Source organism: Onychomys torridus, chromosome 8 (assembly GCF_903995425.1).
Source record: "Onychomys torridus chromosome 8, mOncTor1.1, whole genome shotgun sequence".
Lineage (NCBI taxonomy): Eukaryota > Metazoa > Chordata > Mammalia > Rodentia > Cricetidae > Onychomys > Onychomys torridus.
Window position 1 is genome coordinate 104,329,973 of NC_050450.1, and position 15,302 is coordinate 104,345,274.

At 49.1% G+C, this 15,302-nt stretch overlaps 1 pseudogene; it reads left to right on the plus strand.

Moving 5' to 3' along the window:
- The first annotated feature begins 3,110 nt into the window (after positions 1-3,110).
- On the plus strand, positions 3,111-3,223 carry LOC118590476 (annotated as a pseudogene).
- Positions 3,224-15,302: the final 12,079 nt, after the last annotated feature.

Here is a 15,302-nt window from a genome sequence, read left to right on the forward strand (position 1 = left end):
GCAGATCTGTGAGTTTGAGGCTAGCCGGGTCTACAGAGCAAGTTCCAGGACAGCCTCCAAAGCTACACAGAGAAACCCTGTCTCAAAAAAAAAAAAAAAAAAAAAAAAAAAACATGTTCCAGGTTCAGTGAGAGACCCTGACTCAAAAGTAAGGTGGAGAGTAATTGAGGAAGGTGATCAGTGTTGCCCTCTGGCCTCTGCATATGCACACATGTGTGAGTGCACACACACACACAAATAAGAGGGAAGTGTATGCTGGGTGTTCTAATTTGCTTCCTGTTCCATGCCTAAAAGCAACCTGGGGAGGAGAGGGTTGATTTGGCTCACACTTCCCCATCTCAGTTCATCATTGGGCACATCAGAGCAGGCACTCAGAGCAGGCACTCAGAGCAGGCACTCAGGCAGGCACTCAGAGCAGGCACTCGGAGCAGGCACTCAGACAGACACAGAGGGAGGCTGCTGAGTTGCCGATGTCGGTCTCATGGTCAGGTACTTTTCTTTTCTTTTTCCCCCGAGACAGGGTTTCTCTGTGTAGCTTTGGTGCCTGTCCTGGAACTCACTTGGTAGATCAGGCTGGCCTCGAACTCACAGAGATCCTCCTGGCTCTGCCTCCCGAGTGCTGGGATTAAAGGCGTGCGCCACCACCTCCACCCCACTTAGCTACTTTTCTATGCTGCCTGCCCAGGCCAACCAACCACAGAGGGCCAGGTCCTACCACAGACTCGCTTACAGGCCAATCTGATGGAGACATTTTCTCAATTGAGGTTCCCTCTTCCCAGATAACCCTAACTTGATTCAAGTTAACAGAAAAGTTAACCAGTTACTTGGTGAGACCCCTGTCTCAAACAAAACAGCTAAATGGGAAATCAGCCACCTCCAGGGATGTGATGGGGTTATGGAGAATATTCTCCTGTGAAGTAGGTCGCAGATGTAGCACCAAGACCAAGGGGTGGGCACTGGTCACCATGGCAGTGGTGAAAACACACTGGGAGGAATATATTCCCAACTGAGAACCAATTCCCAATAGTTGCCCCAGTTCTTACCCACTAAGATGGACAATCTTCTAGGACACCCACCATCAATCCCTTCTTTCCCTGCCCTGTTCTGCTCCTCACAGGCAGAAGAGCCCATTTTCCATCCCTAGCCTCTGGGCTGACGACTTTAGTCCCTTGATTGACAAATGCAATGTGGCAGAGTGATGTTTGGGACATATGGCTGAGGCAGGAGAAGTCTGTAACTTCTGACTAGGTCCCTCGGCGTCCTGTCTTGGAACCTGGCCTTAGTGTCACACGAAAGGACCATACTGCCTGAACTCCCTGCTAACAGTGAGAATCTACTATGAAAGTGTCAGGGAGCCATATCAGATGTTCAGGAACAATGACATTGCAATCACAGGATGCCCCCAAGTAAGAGTGCCCAGCTGTGCCCTGCCAACCCACAGCCCACAGAGAGAGATGAGCATCATTGCTTTAGGCCAGCATGCTTAGGAACACTTACAGGTTACATAATACAAGTTCAAGCTGTTTTGTGTTCTGACTTTTAAGACAGGGTCTTACTAGATCAGGCTGGCCTCAAACTCAGAGATCCACCTGCCTCTGCCTCCCAAATGCTGGGACTAAAGGCGTGCGCCATCACCGGCCAGCTGAGGTTCAAGTTCAAATATGCGCACAGTAATGACTCGTATTTTAGCTCACATAAGAGCACTCTGGGAGCCTCACTCCACTTCCCACCCTCCTCCTCCTGTGACTCTGCTATCCCTAACAGCCACCATGGAAACGCAGCCAGGCTCCTGTGGATCTGACAGAGGACACAGCTCAAATGTTAGGGTGCTTGCCTGGCATACTGGTGACTCCAGAACTCAGGATCTGGAGGCAGAAGGGTCCAAACAAGAAATTCAAGGTCATCCTCAACTACCCACTGAGTTCGAGGGCAGCCTGTGCTACATAAGACCCTGGTAAAGTGTGTGCTTTGTGAAATCTCCACCTGACTTTGAGCACGCAGAACTCTAGTGAAAACCTGCATGCGGTGGCACACGCCTGTAATCCCAATGATGGTGAGATGGTAAGTGGGGACATGCATATCCTTGGAAGCTCGAAGCTATCTTGAGTACTTGAAACTCCAGGCTAATGCGTCTGTCCCAAAAAATGTAGAAGGCACCTGAGGACCTATATATGCATGCCAGGCACCCACATACCTGCACCCACATATGGGTACACAAAGAAATCTGACCATGTCACAAACACAATGTTGACATGGAAAACCAAACCAAACAAAGCAAGCAAACAAACAAAACAAATAAAAAATCAGGACAATTCAAGGCTGACACTTAGCCAGTAAGTCCTCATGGTAGGAATGTGAGATTTCATTTCACACACAAGGGCAAGCAGGATCCCCCTAGTAATTAAATACCAATTAGACATTAAGAAAAAGCCTGTTCCAAATCGTATCACTGTTCAACAGGGAAATGGGGGTAATTTAGCTTTGTTAATAGATGAGAGCTTCTGGGGCTAACACCGGCAGAGGAACAAGTGAGAATTCAGAAGCACAGGACCAGGACCACTCCGTCCCCTGGAGCCGGGTGACAGCTCCCCTCCCCCATTTTCTTAGAATAGGGCAAGGCACCACCCCGCTCTCCTTGTTGTGTGGGTGGCAGCCAGCTTTGTCACCATGCCTGTGTTCCCGTGCTGGTGTCTGGGAGGAAGTGGGAGAGATTGCAATGGCATGTGTCATTTCTGAACTGTGCCTGGTCTGTTTCCAGGGCGGTTACAGTTTACAATGTATTTCACAGGGTTCTGAGTGCCAATGGGAGAAGCGGCTGTGTCCTTGCCTGGTCTCCCTGCTTACTCCAAAAATGGGCTTGAGGTGGTTCTGTGATCATGTTAGAATCTAATGTTAAAACAATACTCTTGAGACTGAGGGACCACTGCGGGCGGGGAATGGCTTATTGGACTGTTAAAAATGCTAGCCAGAGCCCAGTGGAGGTGCCTTTAACCCAAGCACTTGCAGAGGCAGGCCTGAATTCGAGGCCAGCCTGGACTAAAGAGTGGGTTCCAGGACAGCCAGGACAGAGAAACCCCCCTCAGAAAAAAAAAGTGTTTGTGACATGGTCAGTGCTCGCTTCAGCAGCATGTATCTTAAAAATTGGAATGACACAGAGAAGGTTAGCTTAGCATGGCTCCTGCATAAGGATGATGCGAGAATTTGTGAAGCGTTCCATAAAAGAAAGAAAAAAAGAAAGAAGGAAGGAAGGAAAGAAAGAAACCGAGACAAAACAGAATGCTAGCCAGGGCTAGAGAGATGGCTCAGTGGTTAAGAACACTGGCTGCTTTTACAGAGGAATGGGGTTCAATTCCCAGTACCCACGTCAGCTCACAACCATGTGTAACTCCAGGTCCAAGGGATTTGACTCCCTCTCTGGTCCCCATGAGCACTAGGCATGAATGTGGTGCAAACAGACACAGGCAGGAGAAACACCCATATATATAATCAAATGAAAAGTAAACTATAAAGAAAACACAAACACACAGATTTTTTTAAGTTAGCCAGGGTCCAGCAAGATAGCTTAGTGGGTGAAGGTGCTTGCTGCCAAACCTGGCAACCTGAGTTCAATCCTCGGGACTCACATGGTTGGAGTAGAGAAATGACTCCCTGAAAATTGCTCTCCAATCTTTGCAAGAAGTTCTCTATGGTATGCACCCAAACACACACACACACACACACACACACACACACACACACACACATACACACACGGGAGGGCGGGACAGGGTTGGACAGAAAGGGAACTGAGGGGACCAGTTGGGAAGAGGAAGGAACCGTGGGAAATAGGGGACAAGAAAGGGTAATTGGGGTGACTAAGTCCCAAATACATCACATATCTGCATGAAAACATTAAAATGAAATCCATTACTGTGTATAATTAATATAAGCTAACTAAAAATGCTAGCCAGAAAAAGCATCAGGCCCGAGATAAGTCCCTTCAGCCCATAGCATCGGTGCTAGCTAGACGTCGGGACACTGCCTGCTGGACTGAGAGCTGAGGACACTCTTCTAAGAACCGAGGAGAAGGAAGCCTATGTTGTCTCCACGAGTCTGCACCGGCATGAAGAGCTGGGTAGGCCAAGTGAAAGATGGGCAGGAGAGACCCTGAGGAGATGGAGCTGTTACCCCGTTCCAGGAGCAGTGGTGCCCAGAGGCTTGTGGCGGGTTCAAGATCCCAGCACACACCAGGGAAAGGCACGGTGGTGCTCCACCTGCCGGTGTGTCCTCCCACCCATTCTTCCAGCCCCAGCGTTACATTTAGGGCATCTCTGCTTTTGCTGCTGCTGTTGTTTCTCTCAGCACCGGTGACCTTTGAAGGAAAAAAGCCCTTGGACCAGGTAAGTCACAGTTTCAGACAGCAGAGGCCAGCGTAGGTGGTTTCAATGTACTGCCTACTGCAGAAGCCAGGTGCAGCGACCCCAGCTGCCATCTGGGTGGACACAGCCTGCTACCTCCTCTCCAGGGAGCAGCTTCCCTGAAGAGATGGCACAGTGACACTCCTGCAGCCTTCTTAGCACTTGGATGACGGGCCTTTGAGTAAGGCTCCTCCAATGAGAAAGCCCCTCCCCCCCCCCACACACCGTCTTCCCTCCGCCCCCCATTCCTGCCGTTGTTATTAGTTAGGAAAAACGGAAGAGAATAATGGAAACAGAAGCCACCATTAGGTGTTTTAGGCACGGGCTCTGCAGTCAAGCTACAGCCCAGCCCAAGGCTGGCCTTCTAAAGTTTCCATATATTTTTAAAGATTTATTTATTTATTTATTTTTCTTAGTTTTTTAAGACAGAGTTTCTCTGTGTAGCCCTGGCTGTCCTGGGACTCATTCTGTAGACCAGGCTGGCCTCAAACTCAGATATCCACCTGCTTCGCCGCTGCCACTCACACCACCCCACCCCCCGCTTTATTTTTTTTAAGTGTGTGTGTGGGTATGGGTGCGTGTGTGTGAGCGTGAGCGTGTGCGTGTGCGTGTGTGTGTGTGTGTGTGTGTGTGTGTGTGTGTATGTGTGTGTTGCCTACAGGAGCCAGAGGAGGATGTTGGATTATCCCAGAGCTGGATTACCTAGAATTGGAGTTACATATGGTTATGGGCTGCCATGTGGGTGCTGGAAATCAAATCCAGGTCCTCTGGAAGAGCAGAGAGTGCTCTTGACTGCTGAGCCATCTCTCCAGTCCTGTTAATACATTAAAAAAATAAATTATGGAAAAAAAAAGAATAGCTGGGCAGTAGTGGTGCATGCCTCTAATCCCAGCACTTGGGAGGCAGAGCCAGGCAGATCTCTGTGAGTTCGAGGCCAGCCTGGTCTACAGAGCGAGATCCAGGACAGACACCAAAAAACTACACAGAGAAACCCTGTCTTGAAAAATCAAACCAACCAATCAAACAAATAAACAAAATTAAAAGCCAGATGTGTTGCCTCATGCCCTTAATCCCAGGATTTGAGAGACTGAGTCGTGAGGATTGCGCTAGTATGAGGCCATCTTGGGCTATGGTGTGAAATGTTGTCTCCTAAAACCAAACATAGAAGTAAATAAATTCATCAAGTTTATGACTGGGGACTGAGAATGTAGCTCATCAACAGCATGCTTACCCAGCATCCACATAACCCCAGTTCCATCTTCAATAGTACATAAACCAAGCATGGTGGCACACCCCTATAAGCCCAGCACTTGGGATATGGACACAGCATGGCCAGAAGTTCAAGGTCATCCTCAGCTACATAGCGAGTTTGAGGCCAGCCTGGGCTACATGACACTACTTTTTAGACCAAATAAAGTCCCTCCAAACAATGCCTACTATATAGGGCTGTCTGACACCTCCCTCCACTGACCAGGGAGGGATAAGGCTCTATCTACTGAGAGCTTCAGAAAGCAGAGCCACTGGCCTCTACTGCAGCTGGAGAAGTCAGAGGACAGCCCATGCCTACCCCAATCAGAGCTGCAGCGTCCTCCGTACCCCATCAGGACCGCGGCATGTACTCCCAGCACACTCCCACCCCATCAGGGCTGCAGTGTGAGATCCCAACCACGGAGCCCTCTCCACAACTTTCCAGCACCAATGTGTCTGTCATTTCTTCATTCCCTCACGGCTCCAGTCAGGTCAAATCCCTGGAGCCGGCATCTGAGTATGGTTTTGAGGTTTACCATCAACTTGGCATGATTGGTAGCTGTTACCACTCAGTCATTCTCCAGCCTCTGTGTCTAACTTTAAAGGCACCTCTGATCACTTATTTATTTGTTTGTTTATATTTTATTTTATTATTTGGAGACAGGGTCTCATTGTGGAGCACTGGCTGGCATTGGAACTTGTTATATAGCCCAGGGTAGGTTTCAACTCACAGAAGACAGATCCCTCATTTCAAAACTTGATGGTGAACATTTGTAGTCCTGGCTCTCAGGAGGCTGAGGGAAGAGTTCTAGACCAGCCTGAGCAAGAGTCTGTCTTCAAAACAAGGCAAGGGCTTGGGGATTTAGCACAACGGTAGGCTGCTGGGGTTGTGGGGGAGGTAGGGGAAAGCAAAATCCAACAGAAAAAAAGATGCTTTCTTCAAGCAGTTGGTAACCCTCACACTCATTCATTTTATTTTGTTATTGGTATGTATGCACAGGCGAATGGACCCACAGAGGACAGGGGAGGACGTCAGGTTCCTGCTCTATCCTGCTCCACGTTATTCCCTCAGAACAGGGTCTCTAACAGAACCTGTCTAACTGAACCTGAAACTGCCTTGCTGGGCTGGGCTGGCAGCTCCCAGACCTGCCTTGTCTGTACCCCAACACTGGGGTTACAGGCACACATGGCTATGTTGGCTTTTTTATGTGGGGACCAAGGATTCAAACTCAGGCCCTTATGCTTGCACGGGGTGTACTCTTACATCAGCTGTCCCCTGAGCTGTTTCCTAGTCCTAGTGTTGACTGGAACCCAGATTCCTGCTCCTCACGTACCCAGGGGCACACATTAAAGATTCCTAAAGGAGAGGCCAGTGTACTCTTCAGCATCCCTAGGTTCACTGTGGCTCTGGCCTCTGCTCCATCTTTGCCAAATCCCGTGCCTCTGCAAACTTCAAAAGGGACAGATGGCAGATTTGCTTGTGAGGGCTCAGCATGTCCTCCTGTTAGAATAATGCTGACGTCTGCCAAGAGCCCAAAGGAGGCAGAGCCGACCTCATGCTCATCAGCCTTGGCAGTTATGAAGTGTCTCTCTCTCTCTCCCTCCTTCTCTCCCTCCCCTCTCCCCTTCTTCTGCCTACCCTCTACACACACACCCCGTGTGTGTGTGTGTGTGTGTGTGTGTGTGTGTGTGTGTGTGTGTGTGAAGCAGGGTTCCCTTGTGCAGCCCTGGATCTGCCTGCCTCCTACCTCCATGCTGGGATTAAAGGATGTGGCCCTATGCCCGATTTAGAGCCTAGTTCTCAATCTGGGATCCCAGTACAATAGGAACTCAACCTAACATGCTTTGTATTTATTTGCAAATGCCAGCTCTGGTGTGGGGATTTTTCTCTCTGTGCTAAGTCAGGAAGACTGATTTGTCTTTTTAACTGTACACCAGGGTCATCTGCCCCTATGTGAAGCCAGGGGGGTGAGTTGGGGGAAGATGTCCCTCCAGAGTGCCTATATTTATACCCAGATGCATTCCTTCCCCTGGGGGAGCTCTGCTGCATCTGCCAGAGGGGCAGAACAGGAGAGCTGTTTGAATAACCTTGCTGATGAGTTTTAAGGAAAAGACAAAAAAAAAAAAAAAAGACAAATAAAAGGTATACACTTCCCATCTCACTTTCCATCCCTGTTGCTGTGATAAAATCCTCTGCCAAAAGCTTTGAAGGAGGAAAGGGTTTGCAGCCCACAGTTCAGGTCACGGTTCAGGTCACGGTCCACCATCCAGGAGAAGCTGCAGTGGCAGGAGCTTGAGACAGGGAAGGAGCGACGGGTGAATGTGTGCTTTTCAGCTCCCTCTCTGCGTGTGCTGTCCAGGACTCAGCCAAGGGAATGATGCCACCCACAGTGGGCAGGCCTCCCCACTTAAAGTAAGGTTATCACAATAATCCCTCCAGGTATGTACAGAGGACCATCTCTCCTATAATACTAGATTTTGTCAAATTGACAGATAACATTGTCTCCAAGCTCCTCAGCTTTTTAGACCACCCTCTGCATTTTTTGTGTATATTTAAAATATACATGTTTTTAGCTCAGGGGTTGAGTGCTTGCCTAGCATCCACTAAGTTCTGAAATCAATCCCAGGATGCAAAAAAAAAAAAAATCTCATAATTTTTTTATTTTGAAGATATATTAGTAAGCCAGGTGTGGTTATACACACCTTCAATCCCAGCACTTGGGAGGCAGAGGCAGGCAGATCTTTGTAAGTTTGAGGCCAGCCTGCTCTACAGAGTGAGTTCTAGGACAGCCAGGGATACACAGAGAAACCCTGTCTTGAAAAACTTAAAAAAAAAAAAAAATTGCTCACCAATCAATCCACAAGCCTTGGAATATGAGACAGTGAAGATCAAAATCCCAGCGAGGCATGGTGTTACATGTCTTTAATCTCAACACTCTAGAGACAGAGATAGGCAGATTTCTATGAGTTTGAGGCTAGTGTCATCGACATAGTGAGTTTTAGGCAAGCCAAAGCTACTTAGTGGGCCCCTTTCTCAATAAATACATAAAATAAAATAAAAATAAAGATTCTGGTTGGTTGTGGTGGTACACACCTGATCCCAGCAGTTGGGAGGTGGAGGCGGGAGGATAAGAAACTCTAAGCTATCCTTGACTACACAGTGACTTTGAAGCCAGCCTGGGCTACTTTACACCTGCCTCAGTGGGTAAACTACTTGCTTTGTGAACACGAGGCCCTGAGTTCAGATCCCACAAAAAAGCTGGGTGTGGTGGCCTGTGCCTGTGACCCAGTGCTGGGATGATGGAAACAGGCCCATTCTGAGGACCCACTGACCAGCTAGTTGAGTCAAAATAGTGAACTCTAGGTTCAGTGGGGGCCCTGTCTCACAGAATAAGGTGTTAACCTCTGGCCTTCAAACATTGTCTCCCTGAGCATATGTACCCATATACATGCCATGTGTACCACACACACTAAAACAGGGCCAGCCACAGTAGGGGGACGCGCTTGAGATCCTAGCAGAAGGAGAAAGGGAAGAAGTCAAGCTCATCCTGAGCTACTTGAGACCTTGTCTCCAAAAAAAAAAAAAAAAAAAAAAAAAAGCCGGGTGGTGGCGGCGCACACCTTTAATCCCAGCACTTAGGAGGCAGAGCCAGGCAGAACTCTGTGAGTTCGAGGCCAGCCTGGTCTACAGAGCGAAATCCAGGACAGCCAGAGATACACAGAGAAACCTTGTTCAAAAACAAACAAACAAATCAAAGTAAAAAGTAATTAAGTTTTTAAAGAGGGAGAAACAAAAGAAGGAAGGAAGGAAGGAAGGAAGGAAGGAAGGAAGGAAGGAAGGAAAGGAAGGAAGGAAGGAAGGAACAGAGCAGAAAAAGAAAGTTGAACTCCTCAGCACCTGGGCAGGTGACCCCTTGGTGACCACACTCAGTTCTGAAACAGGGCCAGAGGAAGCTGTTGGGATCGTGGGACAGTGCCTTGGAGGAGAGACGACATCTCAACTGATGCTCAGATGCCAGCACATCACTGTGATCAGGACTTCAGGGCAACGAGCAAAGGGAACAAGGAACTCCATTTTTGGAAACTGGCTTTCCTGTCACATCCGTGCAGTGTCATGCTCTGGTGCATGAAGCCTCCCCAGCCAGCCTATGTGGGGTGAGGTGAAGGCATTCCTTGTCCAGAGTCCCAGCTGTCCAACTCACCCTGCATAATCATTACTTAAATTACTAGACTGTGTCTGCAAAAAATCAGAGGCTTTGACCTTCAGGAACTGAGCCTCCAGGGAAGGGGATGTTCTATTTTCGGGATGTGGATAATGAGCATGAGGAGCAGGCAAGCCTCGCTCCTGGCTTCATGTCTTTCCAGCTTGGCCAATCAGGGTATCTGTGTCCCTCCCCCCCACTTTGCTCCTGGTCCTTAATAATTGGGTTTCAACAGAGGAAGCCTGAGTAGGTGCAAGTTTGGGCAAAAGAGGGGTACAGCCCAGGACAGCACCCCAAAGTCTCTTGTGCATGTCTGCCCACCCTCAGCTAGGCACAACCCTAGACCATTAGCACAGCAGCACTCTCAGGCCGGGGACTAGGGCTAACCCACTGTCTGCTTGCTTTGGGAAACACCCTAGGACACATTGTGAGAACGTGAAAGTAGAGAAGACATCCAAAGAGAAAGCACGGGGAAAACCATGCCACACCCATCACCCCAGCCTCCAAGCTCTATCCTGGGTTGCTGAGCTGGAGAAGCAGCTTCGCTTTCCTCCCTGACTGCAGAGGCGCTGGCTCCTGCTTCCTGCATCTCCTTTCTCTTTCTAGGACCTGCCTGAGTCAGGTGGTCTGACAGGGCTTCTCTTTCCTTAGGCGGCAAGGTGGCAGACTAGGATCCCTGAGCAAACCAGGAAACATCCATTCTGCTAGTATCCAGGATGTGGGGCTGGGCAAAGGCCAGGCCACAGCCCACTTCAGGCCCAAATGGAAGATGATGTCAGAGGGAGTCCAAGGAATGTTTCCACTGAGTGACTCTTCCCAATGTCTGTGGCTGGCAGGATGGTTAGCCTGGTCCAGTCTTGTCACAGGAGAATAGACGCAGCTGGGCTTCCAGGTCACATGAGAGGAGGTGGCAAAGCCACAGAGTTCCTTTGGTGCCTGGAGATGGGGGCAGTACCCTTTCTTCAAAGCAGTGTGGGGGAATTGTGCCAGGCTGAGAATGGATTGGCTGGGCTGTTTCCAGCTCCTTCCTCAGGTGAAAAGTTGGGAGTTTGCAAGCCTGTATTATGTTTAGCAAAGATGCCCAGTTTCTCTTGGGGAATTTTCAGAAATGGAAACCAATCTTTCTCTGGACTGGATCTCAGGCCTAGCAAGACTGGTTCCAACTCCACTCAAAACAAATGCTTATGTTGGGGAAAAGCAAGGCCTTGGTTTATGTTTGTTTGGGTAAAGCCAGAGAAGGGAGGAGTTGGGAAAGAAGGTTCTGGAGCCAAGTAAGGACAGAGTTACCACATTATTTCCATTTCCATCGGTGGTTAGTGAAATACTGGCCCCCTAAAGATGTCCCCATCACAATCTCAGGAGCCTGTGAATGAACACAATACATTATATGCAAAAGGGACTTTGTAGATACGATTAGGAATCTGCAGGTGGCCTGGGAGTAGGGGCACGCCTTTAATCCCAGCACTTGGGGAGGCAGAGCCGGGAGGATCTCTGTGAGTTCGAGGCCAACCTGGTCTACATAGTAAGTTCCAGGACAGCCAGAGCTATATAGTGAGACTCTGTCTCAAAAAAGTAAAACAATAATAAAAATAATCTAGAGGTGGAGGGGAGGCTGGGGATGGATTTCAGTTGGGGCGAGTCCTTACATAGCATAAAGGAAGCCCTGGGTTCTAGCACCAGTACCATATAAATTGGGTGTGATGTCACATGCCTGTATTCTGGTACTTGAAAAGTGGATGCAGGAGGCTCAAGAATGCAAGCCTATCCTTGAGACCAGTTTGGGGTGCATGAGCATGAGGAGAGTCTGGAGATGGAAATTTATCTAGGACACCTGGCTGGGGCCAGTGATCCCAGGGGACCTTGCGAGAGACAGGGGGAAGGAAGAAGAGACATGATGATTGACGTAAAGTCTCAAGATACATCGATTGCTGGCTTTGGTCACGAAGGGTCCTCATACCAAGGAATGCAGGTGGGTGGCTCTAAAAGATTAAAAAAAAAAAAAAAAAAAAAAAAAAAACAGGTTCCACAGACCACAGGTTCATTCTGGACTTTGGCTTCCAGAACTGTAAGAATAAATTGGTGTTAAGCCTGAGTTTCAGTAAAGATCCATCATGTAACATCCAACACCAAACTCAGCTTTGCTCTTCCAGGGACTGGGGAACAAATCCATCTGCTCAGGAAGCTGGAGATGCCATAAGCCAAGGTAGAAGGCAGGATCTGAAGGTCAAGGTAGTCAAAACAGTGCAGGAGTCTGGCTGCTTGCAGATACACACAATAATTGCACCCGGGCCATGCTGGAGAAGAGGGTAGGCTTGCCTTCCAGACACCCCCTTTCTCCTGTACCCACAGGCACTATTCATGGTGGTTCCCTCTTTCAACTCTTTCAAGATGCCCAGTGTGGTTACATCTTTCCACTGAAGGCATAAAACATTGATTCAAAATGGTCCTAAGAGCTTATTGGTTTTCCCTCCCTCCCAATCCTTCAAGCTTGAGGAGGAGCATTTCCATACAAGGTAATCACGGAGGCATCTATGTCTATCCAATACATCTTGGGCTGGGAGTGTAGCTCAGAGGTAGAGCATTCACAAGGGCCAGGATTTAATCTCTAGTACCACATAAAGACATTTTATTATATAAAATATTTTTTGGCCGGGCGGTGATGGCACACGCCTTTAATCCCAGCACTGGGGAGGCAGAGGCAGGCGGATCTCTGTGAGTTCGAGGCCAGCCTGGGCTAATGAGTGAGTTCCAGGAAGGCGCAAAACTACACAGAGAAAGCCTGTCTCAGAAAAAAAAAATTTTTTTTCAGGGGTTGGGGCTCAGTGGGTTGAGGGCTTGCTGTGAAGCATGAAGTCCTGAGTTCAGATTTCCCACATCCATGTAAAACTTGGGTACACGGGCACATGAATCCCCAGCACTTGAGTTGGGGTGGGGATTGAAAGGCAGATCCTAGAGGCATGATGGCTGACCAATTTAGCTGAAACTAGCTCTAATTTCAAAGAGAAATGCTGTCTCAAAAATAAGTCGGGGCTGGATATAGTGGCAGTGTATGTCTTTAACTCCAGCACTGGTGGCAGGTGGTTCTCCAAGTTCCAGGCCAGCCTGGTGTACACAACAAGTTCCAGGCCACCCAGTGAGACACTATCTGAAAAGCAAAACAAGTGGAACCGGACCCAAACTGACCTTTGCCCTTCACATATACATGTACAGGTGAGCACTCTAACCTCGAAAACATGTCTGTATGTGTGAGTATATGAACAAATCTCAGACAACAGAGACAACCCTAGGCAAAAAGGGAGAGATCAGGGTGATCACAAACAGGTCAAGGAACCCCCAGGACTGTAGGCTAGGCCGAAGAGACCAGGAGCATCCTCCTATCCACCTTCCTCCAAACTCAGAAGATGCCAGGCCTGTTGACACAGTGAGCTGCAGGTCTGTTGTCTGAGCCACCAGGATGGCCGGCAGGTGGCTGGAAGCAGCAAAGTGGTATGCCTGTGGGTGTCAGATTTCAGAATGTTCTGGAATACTAGTGACCCTGAATTGTAGCCAGGGTCAACAAGGCCTAGAGGTAAGGGTATATGGGAGACAGAGTCCAAAGGCCCAGTGGGTGGCCCAGGAGGACAAGGAGAGTACCTAAGAGTTTGTCTTAGGGTTTTGTTGTTGTTGTTGTTGTTTTATGTAAGAACATTCTGTCTTACCAGGGAAGCTGAGCATGGTGGTATATGCCTTTGATTCCAGCACTCAGGAGGCTGAGACCGGAGGACTACCTGGAGTTTGAGGCTGGACCCAGGGTCGGTTCCCAGTATGCATATGGAGGCTCACATCCATATGTAACTTCAGTTCCAGGAGATCCAATGCCCTCTTCTGACCTCCACAGACACCAGGTATACACGTACGTGGTGCACATACATACATGCAGGCAAAACACTCACACACATAAAATAAACTAAATGCATCTAAAAATGGTTCTTAAAATTACAGAACAAAACAACTCTCAGGGACAGGTCAAGTGGCTCAGTTGGTACTGTACTGGCTTCTTGTGCACAAAACCCTGGTTCTGATTTCTAGAACTGCATGAGTTTGGTGTGGGAGCATAAACCTGTGGTCTAATACTAGGAAGGTGAAGGCAGAACGGGCAGGACAGCAAAGACACGCTCATTTATGTACCAGTTCAGGGACAGCCTAGGACACACAAACCCTGTTTCAAAGGACCAAATCCCTTAAAACTATAAAATAAAATAAAAATCATCCAGGGAAGGTAGCTTCAGGCATGGTGGGCGGGGTGCCAGGCATCCTCACCTACCGAAAACCAGGAGAGACTCCAGCTGTGCAGGTAAAGGTGCCTGCCACCAAGCCTGACTCCCTAAGTTCAAGCCCTGGGATCTTCGAATGGAAGTAGAGGACAGACTGCAGAAGGTAGTTCTTTGACCTCTACCCTCACAATATGGCACACACACTCTCACACACAAACATGTAAACAACAAACATTTCAATGTTTGGCCACCTGGTAGCCTTCCTTGAGCTCCTGGGATGCAGAGGCCTGGTCTAAGCACTGGTTGTCACCTCTCTGGCACGAAGTGGAGAGGTGGGGTGGGGGTGGTGTTTTTCTCTGGGAAAGCTAGGCATGGAGCCTAGGAAGAAAAACAATTCCTTTCACCTGTGAGACAGGTATGGTTGGAAACAGAGGTTGGGTTGATGATCAAGTCAGAACTCCTTGCTGGACACAGTCTGGTTAGTGTGTGTGTGTGTGTGTGTGTGTGTGTGTGTGTGTGTGTGTGTTCTTGTGCATGCATGTGGGGAGTGCTTGGGGCTAGCTGCAGCTTCTTTTTCCTGGAGACCCTCAGGTCCCTAGGTACCTAGAGAGGCAGTTGAGGTGAGCAACCCACCAGGCTAACAGATACCCAGAAACGCTCGGGACAAGGCCTCCCAGACTGGGGGAAGGGCTTCGGGTTTGTTCTCAGCTGTGTTGGGAATTGGTTTGACAACTCTGAGGAGACCCTTCACCTCTCAAGGTTCCTTCAAGCTTCGCAAACGCAAACTAACATCTTGTTCATGTCTAGTCCTGGCTCCGGGGCCAGGGGTGCAGTCCCAGGGTTTCTGGAGTTAGGATCAAGTTCTTTAGAAAGGGAAAGGGTCTAGAAAGGCTGCCCAGGATGGGGGAGGGTAACAAGAACAAGAGAGGCAAAGGCCAAAGAGGTGAGCAGGCCAGGGCATGAGGCGGCAGGGAGCACAGAGGGGCCATTGTGCAGACTGGAACCGAGGCCAGATTGGAACCCCCTCCCACTGGGTCTTTCCCGGTCAGGAAGAGAACTGGGCCCTGAGGCCCAGGGATAAAGAGGCCTGCAGGCTGCTTCTGCTCTGCTCACCGACTCAGTGTCCAGTCAACCTCACCCCAGCTGGCCTGCAGTCTGAAAGGATCCAGCCCCACGCTTCAAAGAAAAGCTGCTCCAGGTCG